Raw genomic sequence first — 26,028 nt, forward strand, 5'->3', positions numbered from 1 at the left:
ACTATGTTTTCTTAACCTTGTTGGTCAATCCAGTTGTTTTCCATATACTGAAGGAAGGTCTGAATTGTTACAAATATTAGAGGTGGCCTCTAAGAGTCAATGCAGAGTTCTGCGCTGTGTTCTTAATAAAAGGTCGTTTGATTTTCACATAGTTGTCCTGATGTGACTTGAAGAGGGGAAATTTAAAGTGTGCGATTATGATAAAGCAGATTGTGAAGATAACCTGCTAGTTTCACGCCCTCATAGACTCTTAAGATTGTTCTGAATGCACATAAAAATCTTTCTCTCTGTTACACTAAACAATATTCCCCAGGACTGATGGAGAAAGGAAACAATGTCAAGTTTAACCATTAGGTAGGGAAGGGAGCAAAATATTTTAAATTTAACCATTTTATTATTGCTTTAGAGGAAAATGTGGCACCCTAAAGAAATATGACTTTCCAATATGATTTTTTATTTAATTCTTTAAGGAAGTTTAAGATATAAGATTTGGGAGTAAAAAATTCACGACTGTAATTGGTTGACAATTTAAAAGAAAAGGTAGTTTCTTCATAGTTGTCTTGTTTAATAAACAATGCTGCAAATGAAAAGATTCTATAAATAATATCTTACTAAAGATAATGGAGAAATATCTTGTTATGGTTTAACGTTTTAATTTGAAAGTAAGACTAATTCAGACATTTATGGTTCTGAGATTTCCTCTTACATTTTCATAAATAAATAGCCTTTCACAGCTGCTGAGAATAATAATATCCTCTAAGAATAAGAATATTATCCCTGGAAAGTTGTTCTCTTTCTTCTCATTTGCCTGTTATATATTAATACTATATTTGCAGTCAAAACATAACAGCAAGTGTAAATTAATGAAAACACTTAGAGAAAAATGGTTACTTTTTATGTGTGATGAAAACTCAAATGTTTTCACAACTCTAGCAGCAAATAGGATTTTTGCTGCTATAGGTCCATCAAGGGAAAGAATTCTTTATGCTGCCCAAGTTTTCTAAGAGCAGTATGGACCTCTGAAGTAATTCACACAGTAGAGAATCCAGATACCATACCTGAAAGGAAAAGACTTTGACTATGACAACTGACTCTGATTTGGGGGACCCGGACACTTCTAGTGTCCTCCTCACTCTTGGCTCATGGCTGAAAGCTCATTTAGTAAAACACAGATTGACTTGATGCACATCCAAACCTCAAGAGCGCTTGCTTCCATCCCTTTCCCTCAAGCTTCTCGTCCGCACTCAACCCTTCACGCTCACCAAACGTTAAACAATGGGGGCTAACGATCCACAAAAAGTCACTTCTCTGAACACCAGAGAAAATCTTTGTTATATATCATAGCACCTTGCCTTCGTGTGCAGAATGGAGGGCAGTAGAAAGTCCAAACCCTTTTCTTTCTGTTGTGAAATTAATGAGGTAACAGGTAAAAAGTGTTTTTTAAGTCCCTGGAAGATAGTACTTCTGTTAATAGTACCTAGAATGTTATTTCAGTGATAATTATTGCCTTCCTGAATTTCATCAGGTTTCTCAAAAACTAATCTGAGATTTTAGTTTCTTTCACCTAACCAAAGGGTTTGGTCGTGGGATAACATGTGAAGTTTCCTTATTAGGTATATTCTCATTCTCTGGCTCGCTCTCTCTCTCTCTCTCTCTCTCTCTCTCTCTCTCTCTGTCTCTCTCTCTCTCTCTCTCCCTCCTTCCCTCTCTCACCATCCCCCCCCCACTCCACACACACACAAACACAGTTCTGCTATCCCAAATGATGTCATGTACAAAAACCATCATTTACATCTTCTTGTCTGAAACTCCCTTCTACATGAAACAGGGAGCCTGTTATTTTTAAGCATCTGCAGCCTTTTATAAACAATACACAGAATTGTTGCTAGGAAAAGGCCTTCAGGTTGTGAGGAAGGACAGATCAGATTGTCTTACTTGCATTCGCCTTTATATATGATCCACTTTTTCAGCCCAATTATATCCCACAGGAGTTTCTCTTACTCCTATCCTCTACTACCATTATTCCCAACCCCAAGGTACTCTGTCTTCTTTGCTAAAAGCAGAGGATGGTATTGAGTTTTCAGTGAATTAGAACTTCGAGGCTGACAGTGGTTGAGTGATGCAGGGGACAGCTTTTTGCTGGATGAAGTGTGCTTCCTTCTTAAAGCTCCTCTGTGCTCTCACCCCCTCCTCTCTGATTCATGGACATCTTGTCAATAGGGCGTATTACATTCCTGAAGGGCAGTTGCCTCTTAATCCTTCCTTCCACAGAGCGCCTTGTAGCCTGCTTTTGTGCCCATGGATCTCTTTATCATTCTTTTGAAACCTATGATCGCTTCTCAGAATAATATTTTTAAATGCATAAATAAAATATATAGAATTATAGAGAAAATCAATTATAGTGAAATATAGTTATCAAAGTATTTGAAACATAAAATTATGATGTATTAGTATACTGTGAATGAATTATATAAAAGGATAATGCCTTTAAAATATGGACAAGTAAGTATAAGTTAAAAGCTATTTTTTTGTTTGTTTTGTTTTTTGTTTTGAGACAAGAGTCTCGCTCTGTTGCTCAGGCTGGAGTGCAGTGGCGCGATCTCAGCTCACTGCAAGCTCTGCCTCCCAGGTTCACGCCATTCTTCTGCCTCAGCCTCCCGAGCAGCTGGGACTATAGGCGCCCAACACCAAGCCTGGCTAATTTTTTTTTTTTTTTTTTTTTTTTTTTTTGTATTTTTAGTAGAGACGGAGTTTCACCACGTTAGCCAGGATGGTCTCGATCTCTTGACCTCGTGATCTACCCACCTCGGCCTCCCAAAGTGCTGGGATTACAGGCATGAGCCACCACACCCAGCCAGTTAAAAGCGATTTTTAAAGGTATCATGTGCACACTGTTGTTATTTAACTCAACTAAGAACATTAAGTTGTGCATTAACCTGGTCTTTGACTCATCTCCTTGTCACTCACCATTATAGATATAGGGAAACCTGGGAGGCAATGTCCACAGCTAGGTCACAAATTTGTGAACCTACAATTTGACTGTTTGGTGGCTGAATGACCACAAGGCACAGATCCGCCCAGTAGCTGGCCAGTAAGGTCACGTGAACACCTTACTTGTGTTATTTACCCAGCCAGCCTGAGTGAACCCCTGTGGATAGAAAAATGTCAATCATGTATGATCTGGAATAGGTCTAATAGTGACATCACTGTGGAGTAGGGATGAACGTAAGTGATATTCTACAATATCTACAACTGTTAACTGATATGCAAATGTCCAGTTTCTACTGGTGGCAAAGTCACAGGGACAGCTAAGGCCATTGAAGAGGAGCAGGATAATTTGCCAACATTTATAATTGGAGCAAATGCTAAATTTCAGTTAGAGCTTAGTGACAATGCAAACATAATGTTTCCTCATCCAAGTTCATAGGCCCCTGAATCTCTGTTTAATATTTGCTGTGGCTTTTAAATACCTGTAGTCAAAAATTCTCAGACTGAGATGCTGGGCTCTCCTATATGAGTTGGCTAAAATTCCTTGATGTACATTTGACAAAGCTCCACAAACAAGTTTGGACTGATAGACTGATAAGACTGCCTCTAAGGAAAAATAAAAGAAATTAAAATTGAGGCTAGAAAGAGTTAGAGGGCCTGAAAGTCAGGCAAAGCCAAGATTACACATGCAAAACTTTCTTCAGTTTAGGCAGTGGAATAAATAAATAAGCTGAAAGAAATCAAATACTAGTCTTTTTTGCTTGTTTGTTTGCTTGTTTGTTTGTTTTCTGAGACAGAGTCTCACTCTGTCACCCAGACTGGAGAGCAGTGGGGTGATCTCGGCTCACTGCAACCTCCACCTCCCTGGTTCAAGAGATTCTCCTGCCTCAGCCTCTCGAGTAGCTGGGATTACAGGCACCACCACCTCGCCTGGCTAATTTTTGTATTTTTAGTAAAGACAGGGTTTCACCATGTTGGCCAGGTTGGTCTTGAACTCCTGATCTCAAATGATCCACCCACTTTGGCCTCCCAAACTGCCGAGATTACAGGCATGAGCCACTGGGCCTGGCCAATACTAGTCTTTATTTAACAACATCTAATAAAGTAAGAGCTACTAAATAGTATCAATTACACGGACTTTTTTTTAAAAAAAGAAGTGATTTCTTCTCTCAATTTGGGAAACATGACATATAAGGGGAAAAGTCTAAATGCTTCCACCTGATTAAGATACGTGGCATGACATTATTTCCAGAAACATTTAAGAGTCTGGGTACAGTGGCTTACGCCTGTCATCCCAAAAATATGGAGTCCTGGCAGGAAGACTGCTTGAGGCCTGGAATCCAAGACTAGCCTGGGTAACAGAGCAAGACCTCGTTTCTACAAAAAATTTAAAAATTTAGCCAGGCGTGGTGGCACCCACCTGTAGTCCCAGGAGCTGAGTCAGGAGAACCACCTGAGTCCAGGAGTTCAAAGTTACAGTGAGCTATGATTGTGCCACTGCACTCCAGCTTGAGTGACACAGCAAGACCTCATCTTCTAAAAAAGAAAGTAAAACAAACAAAAATGTTTAAGAGAAAGGAGAAAAAACTGAATTGCCTATGAAGAGAGCAAGAAAATTTAGGCAAACCTCAATCCAAGTGAGAGTCAATAGACATAAAATAAATTCTTCAAGTAACTACATTAGGTTGAAATCCCCTGAGGTATTTTACGGAGTGTTCAGGATCATATGTCTTTTGCAAAATAGATTTTTACATTGCAGCTGATCAGTCCTCCAATTCACTGGCAAAAAGAGTGCGGGACACACTGTGTGGTACATTGACTCTCAGTTCAGTGGGGCATCAGGAATTCTGGCCCACTTCCAAGGAAGGGCAACCACAGACATCGACTCCTGTGAACTGTTCTCTGCTCATTTGGTTCACAGTGAAAAGCAAGTAAGGGCATATGTAATGCCTTTTAACCATGAGTGATGTAGGCCTCAAAATATGCAGCCTCCTCTAGTAAACAAAGACTTTTCCAATCCTAGGCAACACCAGAGGAGATTTTTAAAGACAGACAACCACTAGGGAAGCTTCGTGAGATACTGCAATGTGAACACGTATCTAGATTAAGTTAAAGGATACTGTTTCAATAAAAAGAGGAGCATGTTGATCTCAAGGGTGGCTTTGATGAGAGAATATATTATATAGTGGCTTAGAGAGTTGCCTGCAATGTCGGGCTGCCTGGGGCTGAGTCCTGGCTCTTGCACTGGGTAGTATTAGGCAAGTCAGTGTTCCTTGCCAATACAAAAGGAATAACAGTCCCTATGTCATGAAATGGTTTTAAGGATTAAATGAGCTACTCTGCGAAGTGCTCAGAAGAGTCATTGACATATACTAAGCATTCCATCAGTTTCAGTCTTGATACCCTACTTCCTGAGGGCCTTCACCTTGTTACCATGACACCTCTATAATTGGCTTAGGGCTTTTGGGCAAAAGTGGTTCAACCAGTCCAAAAAAAAAAAAAGAAGAAGAAGAAGAAAGGGAAATGTAAAATGTCAATGGCAAATGGAACAAATTTCTGTATCTCTGGAGAGAAACAAAGAAGGATCTACTGGAGGTGATTTTTGACCAGATCTTTGTGGACTCCAAAAGGAAATGACTGGAGAGTAATTGATTCCACACATTGATGAGGGAATCAGTCCTTGCATATGAGCTTGTCAAGCTAGATATACAATATCTGAAAGTTTTCCTAAGCACGTTGGGACCTGCTTTGAAAATTGCTGTATAGATGGAGCCAAACATGGAAAAGAGCAGCAGCACAGCAGGCCTGGGCTCTCAAGCATGTGGCTCAGCACTGGTATGGGAAAAAATATGCTAAATGTCAAGGCTGCCACTTGAAAGGGATGTTTTGCACACCTCCCTTTCTGCAACGAGACTTCTGTGACTTTCTTTATTTAAAATAGTATGCATGTACAGTCTGCATATTTTGCCATAGGTCACTGTAATTACAATACCTAGATATGTCCAAAATCAAAGGCCAGGTAGGAGGATCATATTAATTTCTCACACATCTACTTAAGGATCTGAGGCTATTTCATAAAGCAAAGACTGGATTTAAAAGAACATTCCTCTGGAAGTTCTCTATTCCAAATGAATTATTTAGGTATAGATGGAAGTTAAACTTAAATGTTTTTTAATTTCTTATTCTACTTACTTATAATAATAATGTCTTTTTTTTTTTTTTTTTTTTTTTTGACAGAATCTTGCTTTGTTTCCCAGGTTGGAGTGCAGTAGTATCATCATAGCTTACTGCAGCCTTGAACTCCTGGGCTCAGCAATCCTCCTGCCTCAGCCTTCCCAGCAGCTAGGACTATGGGATTGTGGCTAATTTTTTCATTTTTGTAGAGGTAGGGTCTTGTTCTATCACCCAGGTTGGTCTCATACTGCTGGCCTCAAGTGATCCTCCCAGCTGGGATTACAGGCACAAGCCACTGAACCAGTTTGTCACTCTTGAAGAAAGAGGAGATGCCATTCAGCTGGCATGTGCTGGAGTTGCTTGTGTGTGATGATGATGGATTTGCATTGATCCCTCTGTGTTCTTCCCTGTAGCTCAAGGACAACCACTGATATTTTTGAAGCTGTAGTTATCGATGAAGACCTAGCCATGGAAAAGAACACAGTTATTCAGCCTCATAATCGTCAAACTCATGACTATAGTACTGCTTCTGCTTCTCTCAGGCACAGTCAAAGACAAGGAGGCATGTGCTTTCTTAGAATATGAATGAAATGTGGAACCCAGCAATAGGTGGTTGTCATCCTTTGGACATGCTCTTGATGAGTGTCTACTAAGTGCCAGAACCTGTGTTGAGAGCTCTAGAGGCATTTTCTCATTTAATCTTCAAAATAATTTGGAGAAACAGGTACTATTTGAGTCCCACTTAAGTTAGGACATTTTTTGCTGCTACCTTAAAATTCCATTAGTAAATGTTCATGGAGAAAGATCAGAAACTTCCAACCCAGCCTGTCAATTGTCATTATTTAATCCCACAAGGATTCATTGAGCATCTTTTGTATATAGAACACTGTGCTAGGCACTGAATGGCGAGCACAACAGACACAACCATTGCCCACTGGCCACAAGTATGACCCGTTGGCACTAACTTGGAACTCAAGGGAGCATGAGCTTTTTATTAAGTAAGAATTGTACGTTGTCTCTTGGTCACTGAGAGGCATCTGAGACTCATCACTGAGTTAAATCAGCAATTCTCAGCTTGCAAGGGGGCAGTATCAGAAAGGGGCATAGGTAGCTTTTAAAAATATATTCAATCAACATATTGTATTAATAGCACATGCTGCACCTTGCACAATGCTGAAGATAAAGAAAGGAAGCGGCCGGGCATGGAGGCTCACACCTGTAATCGCCGCACTTTGGGAGGCCGAGGCGGGTGGATCATGAGGTCAGGAGATCAAAACCATCCTGGCTAACACAGTGAAACCCCGTCTCAACTAAAAATATGAAAAAAAAAAAATTAGCCAGGTGTGGTGGCAGTAGCCTGTAGTCCCAGCTACTCGGGAGGCTGAAGCAGGAGAATGGCGTGAACCCGGGAGGCGGAGCTTGCAGTGAGCCAAGATAGCACCACTGCACTCCAGCCTAGGCAACAGAGTGAGAGTCCATCTCAAGAAAAATAAAGGAAGCACAGATGGGAGGGGTCCAACATGAGTACAAAGGTTGAGAAACACCGGCTTAAACTTACCTGAAGATTTTTGTGGGCCCCACTTTCTCTCGTGGAGCCAAGAGTATCCTATAAACACACAAAAAGAAGTCGGAATTTCTGGATGCCCCCATAGAGCCAAGGGAAATCCTCTCTGCAAACAAGGCTGAGCCAGGTGGCTTATACCTGTAATCTCAGCACTTTTGGAGACTAAGGTGGGAGGATCACTTGGAGCCATGAGTTCAAGATGCCTGGGCAACATAGCAAGACTCCGTCATTACAAATAATTTAAAAATTAGCCAGCTATGGTGGCATGCACCTGGAGCCCCAAATACTCAGGAAACTGAGATGGGAGGGTTACTTGAGCCCAGGTGTTTGAGGCTGCAGTGAGCTATGATCACGCCAGTGCGTTCCAGCCTGGATAACAATGTGAGCCTGTCTCTAAAACAAAAAGAGTCAGGCAAGTTAGTGCATCATCCTTAATGAACTGGCCATTCTCCTCTTTATAAGACAAAAAGACTTGTTATTCCAAAGTGCTATAACATTATATTTTTAATCATATTTTTTAAAATGAGATATGGACTTGTTTTCAAAGTGTAAAAGTACTAAAGCCTAAAATATGTCACTGTCTAGAATAGAGTGATCTCAACTGGTTTAGAAATCAGAATGAACTCAAATTGGAAGTTATACTTTAAATGTTTCAATTTACATATGAGATTATCCTCAGAGTTTAGCACATATGGGCTATAGAACTGAAACAACATTGTCTGAAATCATTGTTGATTCCACAGAATTTCAGCCAACAACAGAAACACTCTTAAAAAAAACAAATTATCAACTTGGTTGATAATCACAGACAATCAAAATCACCAAGATATGGTGAAAAGACATGGCATATTATTGCTTAGTGAAATCTTGGTTGGTGATTTTTTGAAAGCCCTGATACCTTCTCTCTTGGTTCTTTATTTACATGAGCACATCTAGGCAATTGCACACACACACATGCACACACACTCAGGAATCACATGACTTCAAAGAACTTTTCTTTATAAAAGATTGAAGATTCTTGAGTTATAGGTTGCTGGTGTAAAAGTCATAATATAACATCTGATTGTTGACACTGCAGTGGGGGGAACAGCACATTTTATGGTGTCTAGACTTTGTTTTATCTGGTTGATTTTTGGTGACATATTTAGCTTTTTGTAGACAATTCTCAAATTACTGACTCAGCATTCAGTGTGGTTCAGTTTATCACGATCCATCATCTCTAATCTAGTTTTGAATAGCAGGATGTTGTAGGTCCAGATTGAAGTGTGACCTTTGAATGTTTTTCATTCATGGTTGATTACTATATCCGAAGGGTCTAGACAGTGTTATTGGTTTCTCACCAACATAAACATCTGGCAGAAAAAAAAAAAAAGAGCTAAACTAGATGAGTAAGAACATTCCTAATCTACCTTTACAATATGCTATATTTAAAATATAACTTTTTTGCAAAATGAAGCCCATCTCAGGTCTAAAAGTATGCCATCAAACATATCGTTTTTCAGCTCTGATAAGATCGTCTTTGGACTCTAATGTTTCACTGGTGAAAACAAGTTTGAGCATGTAGTTTCAGGCTGCACTAGAAACATCTTTCTTTTGTGATGTTATAAGAAGCTAGAATTTCATTTAGTGAATTCCAGCCAAATGAAATTAGCACGTGCATGTCAACTCATGTGTAGCTCATGGCTGGACAAATGAGTTGGTAAACCAATGAAGATGAGGAAGACCGGTGATGAGACCAAACCCACAGCACACGGGCATTAGTTATCAGGCCTTCTAATGTTATTATCAGGCCTTCTGAATTTTATTTCACCTAAGCTGACTTTAAGATTCTAAAAGTTTTTATTGTATTAGAACTATGCAAAAGGCTTTCTTTCTTTCTTTTTTAATATTAATTCTTGCTGTATTGACCAGGCTGGAGTGCAGTGGCAGGATCTCAGCTCACTGAAACTTCTGCCTCCCAGATTCAAGTGATTCTTGTGCCTCAGCCTCCGGAGTACCTGGGACTACAGGCACCTGCCACCATATCTGGCTTATTTTTGTATTTTTAGTAGAGATGGGGTTTCACCATGTTGGCCAGGCTGGTCTCGAACTCCTGACCTCAAATGATCCTCCTGCCTCAGCCTCCCAAAGTGCTGAAATTACAGGTGTGAGCCACCACACCCAACCCAAAGAGGTTTCTTAACAGCCAGAGCTTCCCAGGGTAGAGTAATATGCTACTGAGACAAAGGGAGAAACCAGGCCTTTTTCTTTACATAGGGGCTAGCAACTCCATCCAACCAAACAACATGCAAAACATGCCCACAGCCAGGTAAGAGAATGTGGTAAGAGTACCAGGTAAGAGAATGTGTCTGGATAACAGCACAACCCAGTGTGCTTCCCTTTTAGATGAAACACACATCAATGTCATGACACTAACACTGGAAATTTTATACTTAAAATATTGTAAGTTTATAAAATGTGCATTCAGCAATTAATTCCAGTTTATGTACAAGAGTTACTGCATAGTGTTTTTTTCTCCCTTTTTTTGTTTGCTAAAGAAAGAAAGGAAGACAGAGAAAGGTTTTCTTTAGTCCTTCAGTGATTATGTGTATAAATTGATGACTTAGAACTTAAGACTACGTTTCCAGCAAAGCTCTTTGCCTCCGCATAATCATTGCACAACTGAAGATAAACATAGAGGGTAAACACCAGAATAATTGTGTCAAAGCAGTGCCTGAAAATTCATTGTAAATGCCCTTTGCCCTATTTTAGATAATAACAACATTCTATGACCAACCACCCTGTGCATACCCCAAGGTTTAGCATATCATAGTCAAGTGTTAATAAACTGGAAGAGGGAAAACTTAATTTAAATTAAAACATTTAATTTAACAAGGAAGGAGGGAAGGAGGGAGGGAGGAAAGGAGAGGAGGGAAGGGGAGGGGAGGCAAGCAGAGGGGAGGGGAGACAAGAGGAGGGGAAGGGAGAGAAGAGGAGGAGAGGGGAGAGAGAGGAGGGAAGGAAGAAGGGAAGGAAAAAAAAGAAAACACAGCCTAGAAAGGACATTTGCAGGAAGATGATGGTAAACGGCCGCATGCTGTCTTGGAGACTATGACAAATGGATCAAAACTGGACACCCACTTTCTCAGCCACTACCACACACATTCCGAGCTCCCATTCTTGTGAGGCCAGTTCACAGAAAATGTTTTTATTTCTGTGACCCTGAGCATGACTCCCACTTTGCTGCATAAAGTATTTTCTGAGTGAACCTTCGTGGCCTTCCATCCTCATTAATCTCTACCACCTACCCACACATACTCCCACTCTCAAACTTCTTTTGTGATTGCCTACTATTTTTCTTTACCCATTTTTTTACTTAAAGAAAGACATCAAGTGTAATAAGCTCATAGTGTGTAATGCTTTCTTTGCCCTGTTCTATATTTCTCTCCCTATTCAAACTTAAAATATTTTAGTGAATTAATAAAAGACCATAATTTGAGCTATGTCTCAAAATAAAGTCCGTGTTTTTAAACCACATTAACTTAAGTAATGTCTCTGTTTTTAAATGGAGCTTAGGAAAATAGCATTTGACAACTTTTATTACTATAGGAAAAAGCTGACCCGTACCGTGTACAAATTGAGCTCTGAGGGTCAGAAGCCAAGTGCCTTTAATAACTTTTGAAGAGTAGGTAATCTCTGTTCACTTTGAAGACTGAAGTATGTACTAATTGCTTTTGTAAAGTGAAGGTGATGTTGCTCTAGTTAATGGGCCATGCAGTTGTATCCCAGGACATTTAATCCCAGTGTCTCATGTGGCTTAAGTTGCTGTTTTCATAACATACTCATTGTTTTCTGATTCAATATCATTTGGTTAACACTTAGAATTGTTATCTTTGCTTCCCAAAAATCTTTTCTGGAAAAATATCTTTAGATAGTTTATCAGTTAACTAATAGCAAGATTATTTTACTAAATATTTTAAATATGCAAGATTCTCATGTATCTACCACTAACTTAAATAATAAAACATTGCAGTTGCTGTTACAGCCTCAAGTGTGCCCCTCCTGGGTCACATTTCCCTCCTTCCCTCCTCTCCCGCTCCCCCTGAAGTTCTCCAGTCCTGAACTTGGTGTTTAATCACTCTCATACTGGCTTTATACTCAACTGTCCCCAAACAATATTATTTTCACATTTAAAAGTTTTAAGTGGCACCATACTGCAAATATCTTTCTTCAGCTGTCTTTGCTCAGAATTGTATTTTTGAGATTTATTCATGTTTGAACATAAAGTTCCTTATTCTGGGCCGGGCACAGTAACTGACACCTGTAATCCCAGCACTTTGGGAGGCCGAGGTAGGTGGATGACCTGAGGTCAGGAGTTTGACACCAGCCTGGACAACATGATGAAACCCCCTCTCTACTAAAAATACAAAAAAAATATTAGCCAGGTATGGTGACTGCTGCCTGTAATCCCATCTACTCGGGAGGCTGAGGCAGGAGAATCACTTGAACCTGGGAGGCAGAGGTTGCAGTGAGCCAAGATGGTGCCACTGCACTCCAGCCTGGGCGAAAGAGCAAGACTCAGTCTCAGTAAATAAATAAATAAATAAATAAATAAGTTTCTTATTCTTACTGCTGTTATATAAATATGCCATAATTTATTTATTCATTATCCTGTTGAAAGGCATCTATGTTGTTTCCAACTATGTGCTTGCATAAGTATTTGTTGTTATGAATATTATTGTCAATATTTTTTCCTCTGGTAGAATAATTCATCTAAAGATGGAATTTCGTAGTCTAAACATGTACATCTTACATGGCCAAAATTCAACATGTATTACACATCCACCAATGGTATATTAGAATGCTAATCATTATAGAAAAGATAATTTTTCAAATGCTGTAAAAGTGGTAGAACATTTTCTTTAAAAAAACATTAAAATAAAAATAGTGTGGGTAAGATATTAACAAAGTCAAGGTCACATATTTTTGTGTTATATATACATATAAATTTATATATACATGCACATATATATTTGTATATATACATATATACAGATATAAATTTGTATTATATGTCATATATAAATATATGATGACTAGTGTTTGAATTATTAATTAAATTCAGCAAAGACTAGATGAATAAAGTTTGGAATGAAGCTTGTAAATAAGTAATAAGTACTATTTCTTTCATCTTACTGTGGTTTCTTATACAGGTCAAGCTAAAATGTAACTAAGTGTCTATTTAAAGATGATAATAACATAAAGTTCATTACTTGGGTATGAACACAGCTGATGTAGGTGCTGAGCATAGGAAATGGAAAGAGAGACCATCTGAGAATTAGAAAAATAAAAAAATGTAATTCAGAGATAACCACTTCACAATAACTTATATTAAGTAATACCAATAATAATACCTAACACAATATTCCCTCCCTCCCAAAAAACTCTTGCAGGCTTCCATGGAGACCAAGGGTTCCCTTGACCAAGTGGACAAATCTGCTATGGGGGACCAACTATTTGAATGTCATTGAAAAAGCAATCCTTTCCCCAAATATAGGATAAATTATCAAGTGGAGGAAGCACTCATTTGCCAAAATCAACATAGAATAAACATTTTTATTCTACTCTATTAAATGCACTAGAAACACTTCATTTTTAAAATGTCTTCTATAAGCAAACCATCATGTCTTAGAATGACATGCATGTTAAAATCCAGTGTCTCTATCTCAGCATCTACTAAGAGAGATTCATAACTAGTGATGGTTATTCTGTTTTGAAGTTCAAATACTGCCTGTGGAGACAATGACCTCTGTACTTGCATTTGCCATCCATCAAGTAATCTTTCTTCTGATCATATTGGTAAGTTGGGAGCAATACACTTCATTATGTTTGAATGTCATCTTAAAAATGGTGGTTCATGAGCCAGGTGCAGTGGCTCATGCCTATAATCCCAGCATCTTGGGAGGCCGAGGCAGGAGGATCGCTTGAGCCCAGGAGTTCAAGGCTGCAAGTGAGTTATGATTGTGCCACTGCACTCCTGCCTGAGTGACAGAACAAGGCCTCATTTCTGAATAAAAATAAACAAAAGATAAAAATATGGTTCAATCAACTCCGCATAGTTTCCTGGCAATATTGGTGAATTTGCAATTTTCTTAAATGACCTCTTTTCATTTTACTAAGTTGTCCACATATCATTGCTTTAGAATGTCAAGTTCAGAAGGACACAAGTCATACTTTGTAAAAAAAAAAAAAAAAAAAAAAAAAAGTTTTTTTTAAAAAAAAGTTTAAAAGTTGGGAGTTTTCTTCACGATCACATGATTATCAATTTTCCTCCTAATTTTAATGGCTTTTATCATTTCTTATGAAATATGTTCCCCTCAAGCAATTCTTTAAAATTGTTCTCTTCTTCAAAATATAAACCCCTATCTTTTTTAAGTCTCCTAAGTTCAGTTAGAACTTCTCTCTAATAATGACCATTTGTATCCTTCATTTACGTATTCAATCACAACCAATACAGAAATTATTATTTTTAGCACACACCGTAATTTGACATTTAGAACTAACCCTGTCCCCTACTACATAGTAGCACTCTTACCCCAAGAGAGGGGTCAAAGAAGAAAATATAACAAGAGTTTTTAAGGTGATTTTTTTAAAACTCAGAAAGAAGGTGAGATTGACATTTTGCCTCAACTTCTTGATATATAAGCTAAACACCAATTAGACACATTCAATGCTTAGAGCTTTTCCTGAATTATTATTTAATGCTTAATAACTCTATGAAGTAGATTCTGTTATCATCCTTGTTTTACAAATGCTGAAACATGTCTTGAAGGTTTAAGTATCTTGCTCCAAATCACATAACATGTCAAAAAGTGAGCTTTTTGTCTTTCCAACAAAACTTGTGTTTTTCATCTCCATTCACGGCAGTTAGTTTTGTCTCCTCTCTTCTTTCATACCCCACATTTCTTCCATCACCCAGTCCTATCATCGGTACCTGCAAATGCATCTAGATGCTGACCACTTGGCACCACCCTCACTGCCACCACCCTGGGCCAAGCCACCATTGCCTCACACCTGTGTTCTTACAGTCACTCTTCAACTGGTCTCCCCACCTCCACCCTTGCCCCACCTACTGTAACGCATTCCACACATGGTGATCAGAGTGATATTTATAAACATAAACTATATCCTGTCACTCCTCAACTCAAAACCCTCCAATATCTTTCCCTCACACAATAAAATCCCTTCTATGGCCAAGAAGTCTCTGCCTGACCTGGGGCCTGCCTACTCTTCCCACTTCACTTTTCTATCCTTTCCCCTGTTCACTCCATTCTGTACATTCTGGCCTCTTTGCTGTTCATAACAATTGCTGTTCCCTCATCTTGAAAAGTTCTTTTCCCAGACAGTCACATGGCTCTGTCCCTTACTTTGTTCATGTCTCTGCTGAAATGTTACCTCTCCTGAGAGGTCAGTCAAGACCACTCTATTAAAATGGCATTCTCCTCTGAACCAATTGCAATCCACTTCTGGTATGTCACCTGTGTTTGTTTAGTGTCTCTCTGTCCTTTTAGAAAAATGTGGCACATATACACCATGGAATACTATGCAGCCATCAAAAAGGATGAGTTTGCGTCCTTTGTAGGGACATGGATGCAGCTGGAAACCATCATTCTTAGCAAACTATCACAAGAACAGAAAACCAAACACCGCATGTTCTCACTCATAGGTGGGAACTGAACAATGAGATCACTTGGACTCAGGAAGGGGAACATCACACACTGGGGCCTATCATGGGGAGAGGGGAGGGGGGAGGGATTGCATTGGGAGTTATACCTGATGTAAATGATGAGTTGATGGGTGCAGCACACCAACATGGCACAAGTATACATATGTAACAAACCTGCACGTTATGCACATGTACCCTACAACTTAAAGTACAATAATAATAAATAAATTAAAAAAAAAAAAAAGAATTTAAGTTCTCCTGTGATGCCAGGAACTTAGTATTGTGCATCTTCATATTCTTAGTGCTTAGAACAATGCCTGATACATTAACCTTTGTTGAATTATTTAATCAGTGGACAAGCATATAAACCTAAAGTCATACACACAGATTGCCAAATGCAGGAATGCATATATTAACATTATATGTTAAAATATGCAAGCACACCTTCTAGAGAACCGACTAAAAGATAAAATAGATGTTGGGAATTTGAGGCAAAGCATCTATCTCACGTTTTTCTGAATCAATCAAAATACTTGGAAGCTATTTGAATCAGTTACCCCTCCCTTATATATCACATACATTTTTTTTTATAAACTATGTCTAAATTATGTTCTTTCTTCTATGTTGCTAATTCCTGAGACTCAAAGTACCATATATAAATGATATAAGAGTTACACTTTTATCCTTCCAGCATCAGTTGGATATTTCTTCCTTTCTTTCTCCCTCTTTCCTCCTATTTTGTCCTATCCTCACCTTTAAACCCCAATTCTGTATTTCCTCTGTCTATTGGACATTTTTCCAGTAGATGGGTATCATGAAACTTCATATTAAAATGGAATTAACTTCATTATCTCCACAATTAACTTCATTATCTATTCTTTAGTATTCGTTCATCTCTACAGGTGGCCTTACCTCTCCTTTATCCCTCATGTGAAGTCAATCACAAAATCCTGTCCTTTCTACCTTCTGTATGTCTCTGCATCTGCCTTTACTTTCTAGTTCTATATCCACTGCCAAGGCACAAACTGTCATTATTCTTACCTAGCTAAAGTTAGGATCTTCTGAGCTTGTCTCTATGACCTTAACATCTGCCACTTCAATCCATCATTCATCCCACTGCCCTCTTCCCTGTTTCACTGTTTTTGCTCAGAAACTATCAAGATCATGCAATTTCCAGGCATATCAAGCCAAAGCACCTCTACCTGCTTGGGAAGATTTTCTGTTATCTGGCAACGTTCTACTTAACCATTCCTGTCTCTTTGCTGTTCTGCTAAAGCATTGTGTTCATTCCTCCTCTGCTGTTTGCGTGTTTTCTTTAACAAATGCAGCATGATCCCCTTCATCCAAATTCCTTCTGCTTTTCATTTCTCTTGCTCTTGTAATATCTAGAACAATGTCAGCCTTTACTGATGTCCATTTCATCTGAAGTCTTGTAGCACTTACTGATTTTTTAAACTTTGTAATTAACAACATGCTATTTTTATTTCTATTTTTGGCTGCTATTTTATATTTCAGTCTTCTTCACCTAAGTAGATAGGAATATACTTAAACAGAAAAAAAAAATCATCTGTTGTACTGGTATATAGTGCTGGTATGCACCCTCATAGCTACCAGTATTGTTTTTTCAGGCTGCATAACACACACCAGTTCAAATAAGCCAACATTTCTATTGCTTTCTCAGATGAAACAAGTCTACATTTCTCAGAAGAACCAAGCCTACAATTTAAGTAGGGCAGGTGGAAAAGAAATGAAGTAAATGAGACAGATTTGGAGAATCTGTGAAAATTTAAAAGACTGTAGTATCTTTATTATTATTTTTTTTAATGTCAGTAATGAAGCTCTTCTTCCCCACACCCTATAGACCGAGGTGGATTTATCATACAGCTGATGAACTTTCAGGATCTATCACTTGCATTGACTCTTCCAAGGCCCTAAGGGAGCCCTAGCACTCTGTTCAGGTGTTTTTGTAAAATATGTAAAATCAAGATTGTGTAACTGCACTCAATTCAAATCACTGTGGTTCATTATGATTCACAGCACTGGATAGTCTGTGGGCAATTTTGCATTTATAATTTATTGTATTGGATGGCCTTGGGGTGGCCAAGTTCTTTTGTATTTATTTTTCATGTCAGGTGCCACTGGAGTGATGGAGTGGGTATTTCATAATTGTAGTTTTTAATCTTTTGATTTTCTCTCTGGCTTTTTTTTTTTTTTTTTTTTTTTTTAGAAGGAATCTCGCTCTGTTGCCCTGGCTGAAGTGCAGTGGTGCGATCTTGGCTTACTCTAAGCTCCGCCTCCTGGGTTCACGCCATTCTCCTGTCTCAGCCTCCCAAGTAGCTGGGACTACAGGCGCCCAACACCACGCCCGGCTAATTTTTTATAGTTTTTAGTATAGAGATGGGGTTTCACCGTGTTAGCCAGGATGGTCTCAATCTCCTGACATTGTGATCCGCCTGCCTCAGCCTCCCAAAGTGCTGGGATTACAGGCGTGAGTCACTGTGCCCGGCCTAATTTTCTCTGTTTTCTTACTTGAAAATGAAATTGAGTATTCTAGAGTCTAGCTCTAGACAGTCTCCCACCCATATGAGAAATAACAGACCCCTGTACAAACAGGAAATGAAATAGAAAGAGATAGAAACTAATTTTTCATGGAGGACATACTATGTTCCCACAGGGTACATAGGCCATTGACACCTTTCAGTGCTACAACAACCAACTTACAGCAGATTGCATCTTCCCCTTTCACAAAAGAGAAAACTGAAGCTCAAAGTAATAGGGAACTGGTCAAAAGTCAAATAACTAATAAATACTTAAATTTGGATGTGAGCTTAATTCCCCCAAATCTAAAGTCCATTGTGTTCTTGTAACCTTACAGGGCTTAAGTGAAAATCAGGAAGCAGATATTATAAGTTAATGGGGATATATATGGGTAACTATTTTTAGAAACAAAAATCTAAATTCTCTCCTATCTTCCTATGTTTTTCAGAGCCTATTCTTAAACAAATAGTAAAAATATGATTACTTTCCTGTACTTCTCTGTATTCTGTTGATCTATTACTTCAACAGATTCAGAGTAAAGCTGCAGTTTCCTTAGTGAAGTCGAGGATTTATAATTTGTCAGTCCCTAAAGAAGAATGTGAAGGAGGGGGTATTTGAAAGATCTGAAGAGTTCCGAGTGTGACGCTTAGACTGTTAATCTTCAGGGACTGGAATGTTTTGTTTCTCTCACCCTTGCACTTGTGATTTGCTGGGTGATTCAAGTTGAGATAGCAGCCACTCTAAAACACTATAAGAATTGAAACTTGCTGTGTTTAAGTAGTTACTTAATTGTGGCTCCTTGCCACTTTATAGCCTTGGAGAAGTCTGCTGTTGGTACTTACATGCATTTTATTTCAAGTTGGCTTTTGATGACTTCCCGCTTGTATTTTCCTAGGCACTTTTGTAGCTAGAAAACAGCTTTTTCATTGCTTTGGTAAAATGCATACAAAGCTTGCTCCTGACTAAAGACATTATGAGAGAGAGAGAGACTGCTATTAAGTTCCCATGCACTCCAGCAAGGACAGCTGGTTAGGATTAGAACATTCTACCTTAAGCATGCTGCTTTCCCACAGCCTTTATTGTGTTTATGGTTTTTTTTTTTCTTTTCCGTAGTTGACATAAACAAAGCCAACATCATATTCTGAGTAGAGTCAGCACTTCTGATGTAATCAGGAAATTCCACTAAATAATTTTTAATGTTGAATACAGCAAACATTTTATTATTTGAGAATCTGCATTTTAATCAGCATATACATTGTCATGATGACTGACATATATAAAATAGATTTTACTAGTCAAGATCATCTCTACCAATAGCTATAGTGCTATTCACTTGTTCAATGCACATGTCAGAATTGTTGCTGGTTTTCTTTTTGTTTGTTTTTGTTTTTGTTTTCTGAGACAGGGTATTGCTCTGTCACCCAGGCTACAGTGCAGTGGTATGATCATGACTCACTGCAGTCTTGAACTTCAGGGCTCAAGTGATCCAGCTAAATCAGCCTCCTGAGTAGCTAGGACTACAGGTATGCACCACCTTGCTCAGCTAATTTTTTAACTCTTTTATAGAGACAGGGTCTCATTATGTTGCCCAGGTTGGTTTCAAATGCTTTATTTTTTTTAATGATAAGCATATGTAGTCCTGGGAACTTTGTGAAATTCTAGTAAAGAACATGATTTTGTGACACAAGTCATGACCACCATGGACAACTATTCGTGGCATCCTGATTGCAGTGCTACAGAAGTTTAGGGTGGAACTTGGTCTTGATCATATCTTCCAATAAAAACAAGAGAGTGCACAGATTGCAAATAAAAAAGAGGGTCAGAGGCTGAAAAATGCATATAAAAAATAGCCTTCACTCTGCACACTAACAGTATGTACTGGTAGTTACAATTATTCCAAGGCAGTTCTGCCTGTCTCCCAAGATCCTGCCTCTGCCTTTTTTTTCCCTTTGTTTTTAGCTTTGAGTTCTGCGATACATGTGCAGAGTGTACAGATTTGTTACCTAGGTATACATGTACCATGGTGGTTTGCTGTACCCATCAACCCATCATCTAGGGTTTAAGATCTGCATGCATTAGGTATTCGTCCTATTGCTCTCCCTTCCCTTGTCCCCCACCCCCAACAGGCCCCAGTGTGTGATGTTCCCCTCCCTGTGTCCATGCGTTCTCATTGTTCAACTCCCACTTATGAGTGAGAACATGTGGTGTCTGGTTTTCTGTTGCTGTGTTAGTTGTCCCTGCAAAGGACATGAACTCATTCCTTTTTATGGCTGCATAGTATTCCGTGGTGTATATGTGCCACATTTTCTTTATCCAGTCTATCACTGATAGGCATTTGGGTTGGTTCCAAGTCTTTGCTATTGTAAATAGTGTTGCAATAAACATATGTGTTCATATGTCTTTATAGTAGAATGATTTATAATCCTTTGGGTATATACCCAGTAATGGGATTGCTGGGTCAATAACTAGTTCAACCATTTTAAAAATCAGCAACAAGCGAAGTAATTGTTCTTGCAATAATTTAGTCTATGTAAGACCTTGTTTGAATTCCTAGAAAGTCTGAAAGCTTGAGTTACATAGTAACAAGTACTGTACATTTAATAACTTATAAACCTCCTTTACGTTTTTTGACCATATATTTATTTCATTCATTCAGTTGAAAATCATGAGTACAGAAGTCTACCTTGTAAACCTTAGCCTGGATCTCAACTAACTTTTGAGACCTTGCGGAAGTCAGAATAATCTACATCATCTTTTTGTTCCTCATCTGTAGAGATGGGGTTAAATTATGTTATCCCTACATTTTCTTCAAACCCAAATATGCTATGTGCCTAGATATTTGTTCATAACTATGCTGTGTTGCAGCAGAATGATACAGCATACAGACCCTACTTTCAAGACAGGTACATTAAACATTAAACAATAAAAAGGGCAATGGGAAATATTCTTTCATTTAACAAATATTAAGTGAGTACTTCTTATATGTTAGGCACTCTGCCAATTGCTGCAAAGATGACCATGGATAGTAACTGCTGTGGGCATTACAAAGAAGCTATACTGGTATTGGATGGAAAGTGATCATGATAGAGGTGGGATGAGATTGGGTTAATAAATTCAGAGGGAACAGCGTGAATCCCAGTGCAGGGTGCAGAGACAGTGAAAGCTGGCCATGCAAGGTCAGGAAATCCAGAGTCATCTTGCTTGGCTAAAGTAGAAAGCTGTTGTTTTCAACCCTCACATCTGTTCATTTACTCTTTTTTCTTTCATTCCATTCATTTCATTCATTCACATATTCAAAAACTATTTGCTGAGTACTTAAGTCAGTGGATATGAGGATACAGAGATGGGCAGGACTTATCCCTGCCTTTTAAATGACAATAATGTCATTGATGAAGTTCCTTTTTATATAGCGGCACTGCTATAGGCTTTTATACATTTATTACTGATTTGTACAAATTGCAATGAGGTATAGGTCTTACTATCCCCATTTGATAATTAACAAAATTGACACTTAAGAGTACTTTAGGCATGGCACAGAGGCTCATGCCTGTAATCCCAGCACTTTGGGAGGCCTAGGTGGGCAGATCAATTGAGGTCAGGAGTTTGAGACCAACCTGGCAAACATGGCAAAAACCCATCTCTACTTGAAAAAAAAAAAAAAAAAGCTGGGCGTGGTGGCATGCACCTGTAATCCCAGCTACTGGGGAGGCTGAGACAGGAAAATCGCTTAAACCCAGGAGGCAGAGATTACAGTGAGCCAAGATTGCACCACTGGACTCCAGCCTGGGCAACAGAGTGGGACTCCTTCTCAAAAAAAAAAAAAAGTGCTTTAAATAATTCTTCCAAGATCATATAGTAACTCAAGGAGTCAGAATTAAAATCCAGATCCCTGGGTTCCAGGATCAGTGCCCTTAACCATCACTATTGTGCCTTCTGAGTATTTGTTAAATAAACTAAATCTTTTGTTAAATGCTAAATGATTTTTAATCATATCACACACCAACACATGGAACATATACTATGCATAGAACTTTTATCTATTGAGTACGTCAGAAATCTATACCCTTTCCCTACTCTCAGATATCCTTTTTTTAACTGCCATTTGGATCTTTCTATCATTCTCCAGTCAGTAGTTTCCAATAATATCTGACAACTGGGGATGGGGGTGGGTTAGGATAGAGATAATGAAACTTTGTTCCTTTTTATTTCAGTCATCAAAGATAAGCCCTGTGGCATTAGCTTGGTTAGTTATGCAACTGTGGAAGATCTAGATGGCATCAACTGCATTCATGCAATATAATGATCAAAAGTGGGAAGAAAGATATAGGTTATAGTTTGTTTCTATCTGCATTCTAATCAATTTTCTCTTGTTCTTCAACTGTCTAGAAGATGTGAAAGGGTATACATAGAAAACAGAAACCCGGAAGTTCATCCTTGCAGGCTACAACTGGGAAAGACAGCCGGCCCCTGAATGGGTAGGAGGGCGTGTTCTGGCCTGTGTCCCTACATCTCTTAAAGCTCAAGACTAGTTACTTCTCATTTTTATAGTCATGATTTTGCCTGTTGCTATTCTTTTCAAGTGCTTTTTATTCTTTACTTTATTCTTATTTTTTCTAATTTTATTTAGGGGGTCGGGTTGGGTTGGGGGAAAGGAGGGAGAAGGATTTCCAAGGAGATGACCACAACATTCTGAGAAGATGAATACACCTATAATCCGAAGGCTGGTCTCCTAAATATTTGGTGGACTATTTATATCCCTAAGCTGTTATGTCTTCAAGGATTTCTGCAAAAACGATTTTGCCAATTAAAAGAGACCACATTCACCCAAACGTTAGATGGTTACTCTAGTTAACATCTGGGCTGCATCCTGACGTCAGGGCTGTGGTGATAAAGTCCAGATGTTATAACTTAACAGTGTTTTTGTTACTCCTAAGCATTTGCTGCCTTTGTGTTTTTTCCCCCAGACTCTAATTTACTAATACATGAAGGTTATTAAAAAAGAGGGGGAAATGAAATTAGCATATGGCATGGACTCAGACTAACTGAATTCCTCCTCTTCCTAAGCCCACTCTCCAGCCATCACAGAATGTGCAGCCTGGGGAAAGTAGACTCAGGACTTGCTGAGATTAAGATGTTTGCATTCAGTTGCTACTTTTAGTTAACACAGGTGAGGTGATTTTACTAAGTCTTTTCAGTTTAGTGTGATGTGGTAAGGAAACAGAAAAAGGAATAAAATCAATTGTAAATATTCCACATTTTTGATAGTTGTTTTCCTTTTAATCTGAATTTTGTGTCATATGTCCATGTGTGTACACCTATGCACATATCTAAACACCACACATACAATCACACACACACACAATATGTGTTTTTCTACAGGAGAACCACCACTTACACAAGAAGCCATGTTAAAGCAAGTCCTCTCACAATGAACGAGGACATCCAATGACAATTTTTAAAAAGACACTGTTACTCTCTGACATCTGTGCAAGAAGCAAAGAAAATTACCAAGAACAGCTTCTTCCTTCAAATCCCATTTTAGATCTATGACTATTAATTTATCTAAAAAATTTGCATGACTATTCTTATTTTTAACTGATTTCACTTCTTATGCTAATGAATTCCATATGAGCTTTATTGCTTGGTATTAATGGCTCTACTTTAGTTCTTACAGCAGTCTAAGAGTTAACCCAAATTCTGTTTATGATATTGCAAGTTTTGGGGACTTGATTGTACGATGGCTTCCCACTTCCCTTAATCCACTGGATTACTGTCTGTGAACCTCTTCTAACTTCATTATAATGTATTTTAAGGTATGCATGATACTTTAACAGTGAACACAGATGGGTAGGATTAGCTTTCTGGTTTGGGGACTTGATCAAACTTAATGTTTTCTATAAATAAGTTCTGAGCCAATTTAATAGGCATGTGGCTATAGGTCAAGACACTCTTCTTACTCCCTTTCCTATGCCATCACTGTTTAGTCAGAGACCTTAAGAGGGCTCATGTAATGGAACAGTTCTTTGAAGCATCACGCAAATCTTTTGCTCATTTTTCTACATGGTGATCTTTCAAATATTTGAAAGCAAGCAAGAGAGATATCCTCTTAAACTCCAGGTTATATATCCATTATTGCAACATTTTCTTACTGAGAAACATTTGTAAACAGTCTCTTCTATATACTTTCTAGTGTTTTAATAGCCCTTAGTAAATAAGATACTATACATCTGCTCTGAGCAAGGTAGAATACAGTAAGATTTTTTCTTCCCTTATTCTAAATCATATGACCATATTAACAGTCTATAATGGCAACATATCTGTTGTCTTTTTATCACCTATAACACATGATGGTTCATATTAAGCTTCTTAACAATGCACAAGAGTTCTTAGACCTTCCCTCTTGTGCAGCAGGGTTTGGAGGCTTTCTAAAGCCTAAACGTGAGTTGCCCTTTGTCCCAGTTATATCTAATGCCGTTCATTTTACATACTCCTCTCCTTACCCATCACTGGAGACTACTGAGATAATTCTGAGTCCTTCTCTCTTCATATATTTGCTCTTTGTTTTAGTTTCGTGATGCCCATAGACTTTATAAGCATGTCACTTGGGACTTTTAATCAAGGACCTTTTATTTAATTTTAATCAAAATGTTACTTAGGACAAGTTCAATGACAAAATTAGAGAATTTTCTCCAGGCACACATCCATATCTAGTCAATAATCAACCGTCTTAAAGGTCATTTGCTCAACAAAAATATGACTTTATTCAATATTGCAGCATCTGTCCTGTCTAAAAGAATATCACTAAAGCTTGGTAAAATGCTTTGCTGTTATCAGGAAGCGTCCCATTGCCCTTATGTAACTTTATAAAAATGAATTGTACATTATTAAGAATTTTTTTCATCTAATTCATCCATCTTTCAATACTTTGAACCCAACTATGTTGTCTCTAATAATTATTATTATAGCTTGTATTTGTATAGTGCTTAAACATAAATCACCCACATGGAATACTTTCAAACAGATTAGGGAAACATATGGGATTATCCCCCATTTTAAAGATGAAGAAACTTTGGTTCAGAGAGGTGACTAAAATTTAGATCTCATGATTTTGAGCTCAGTTATTTTTATTTCCATGACATCACAGCCGACAAGATTCAATTGTATTTTACTCACATAGTTAGGTGCTCAATGAATATTTTTGAATACATGGATACATTTATCCAAAAGGTCCTGTATCCAAGAACCTCGCCTCAATGCGTTTTGTCACGTAAAAGAGATGGAAAACTGTTGCCAGAATAAAAATTAAAATTATAAATAAAATTACATAATTTTTAGAGACTTTATATATGGCACATACAATGATTAGGACTATATTTCCCAAATCCCAAATTGATACCAGATTGGTATCAATCCAGTAAGAAATTGCAATAATCAGCAGCAAAATGAGAAAAACAAGGGCAATTGTTATGGACTGAATTGTGATTTCCCACCCTGCCCCCTCAGCCTGCAGTTCATATGTTAAAGCTCTAACCCCAATGTTACTGTGTTAAGAGATAATTGGGATAAGTGGAAGGTATAAGGAAGTAAGTGAGGTTAAATGAGGTCATAAGGGTGGGGCCCTAAGCCAATAGGAATAGTATCCTCACAAGAAGAGAAAGAGCCAGTAGGAGAGTGCACATACAAAGGAAAGGCCATGTGATAAGACAAGAAGGTGGCCATCTATAACCCAGGGAGAGAGGCCTCACCAGATACCAACCTTCAGGATACCTTGATCTTGGACTTTCAGGTCCAGCACTGTGAAAAAAAAAACACTGAATCTGTGGCATTCTGTTATGTCAGCCCCAGTAGACTTACACAGCAATGCACTGAATTTTCTTTTAGTATTAAATGTATTCAACTTAAAGCCTTATCCATTATTCTATCCTTCTTGCTTTTGTATTATTAAAATATCCTCACTCTTATGAAATTATGGTGATAATAGAAGCTTGTTTGGGATGATGTGGACTACAGTAAGTACTTTATTTTTTCTTGCTTTCTCTCTTTCTCTTTTTCTTTTTTT

General features: G+C 38.2%; 1 protein-coding gene across 9 annotated transcripts in view; it reads left to right on the forward strand.

Annotated features, from left to right (window-relative positions):
- The window catches only part of LOC105491127 (DLC1 Rho GTPase activating protein), a 520,902-nt gene that overhangs the window by 329,567 nt on the left and 165,307 nt on the right, over positions 1-26,028 (forward strand). The gene's annotated exons all lie outside the window — the stretch shown is intronic.

This window comes from Macaca nemestrina, chromosome 8, assembly GCF_043159975.1.
Source record: "Macaca nemestrina isolate mMacNem1 chromosome 8, mMacNem.hap1, whole genome shotgun sequence".
Classification (NCBI taxonomy): domain Eukaryota; kingdom Metazoa; phylum Chordata; class Mammalia; order Primates; family Cercopithecidae; genus Macaca; species Macaca nemestrina.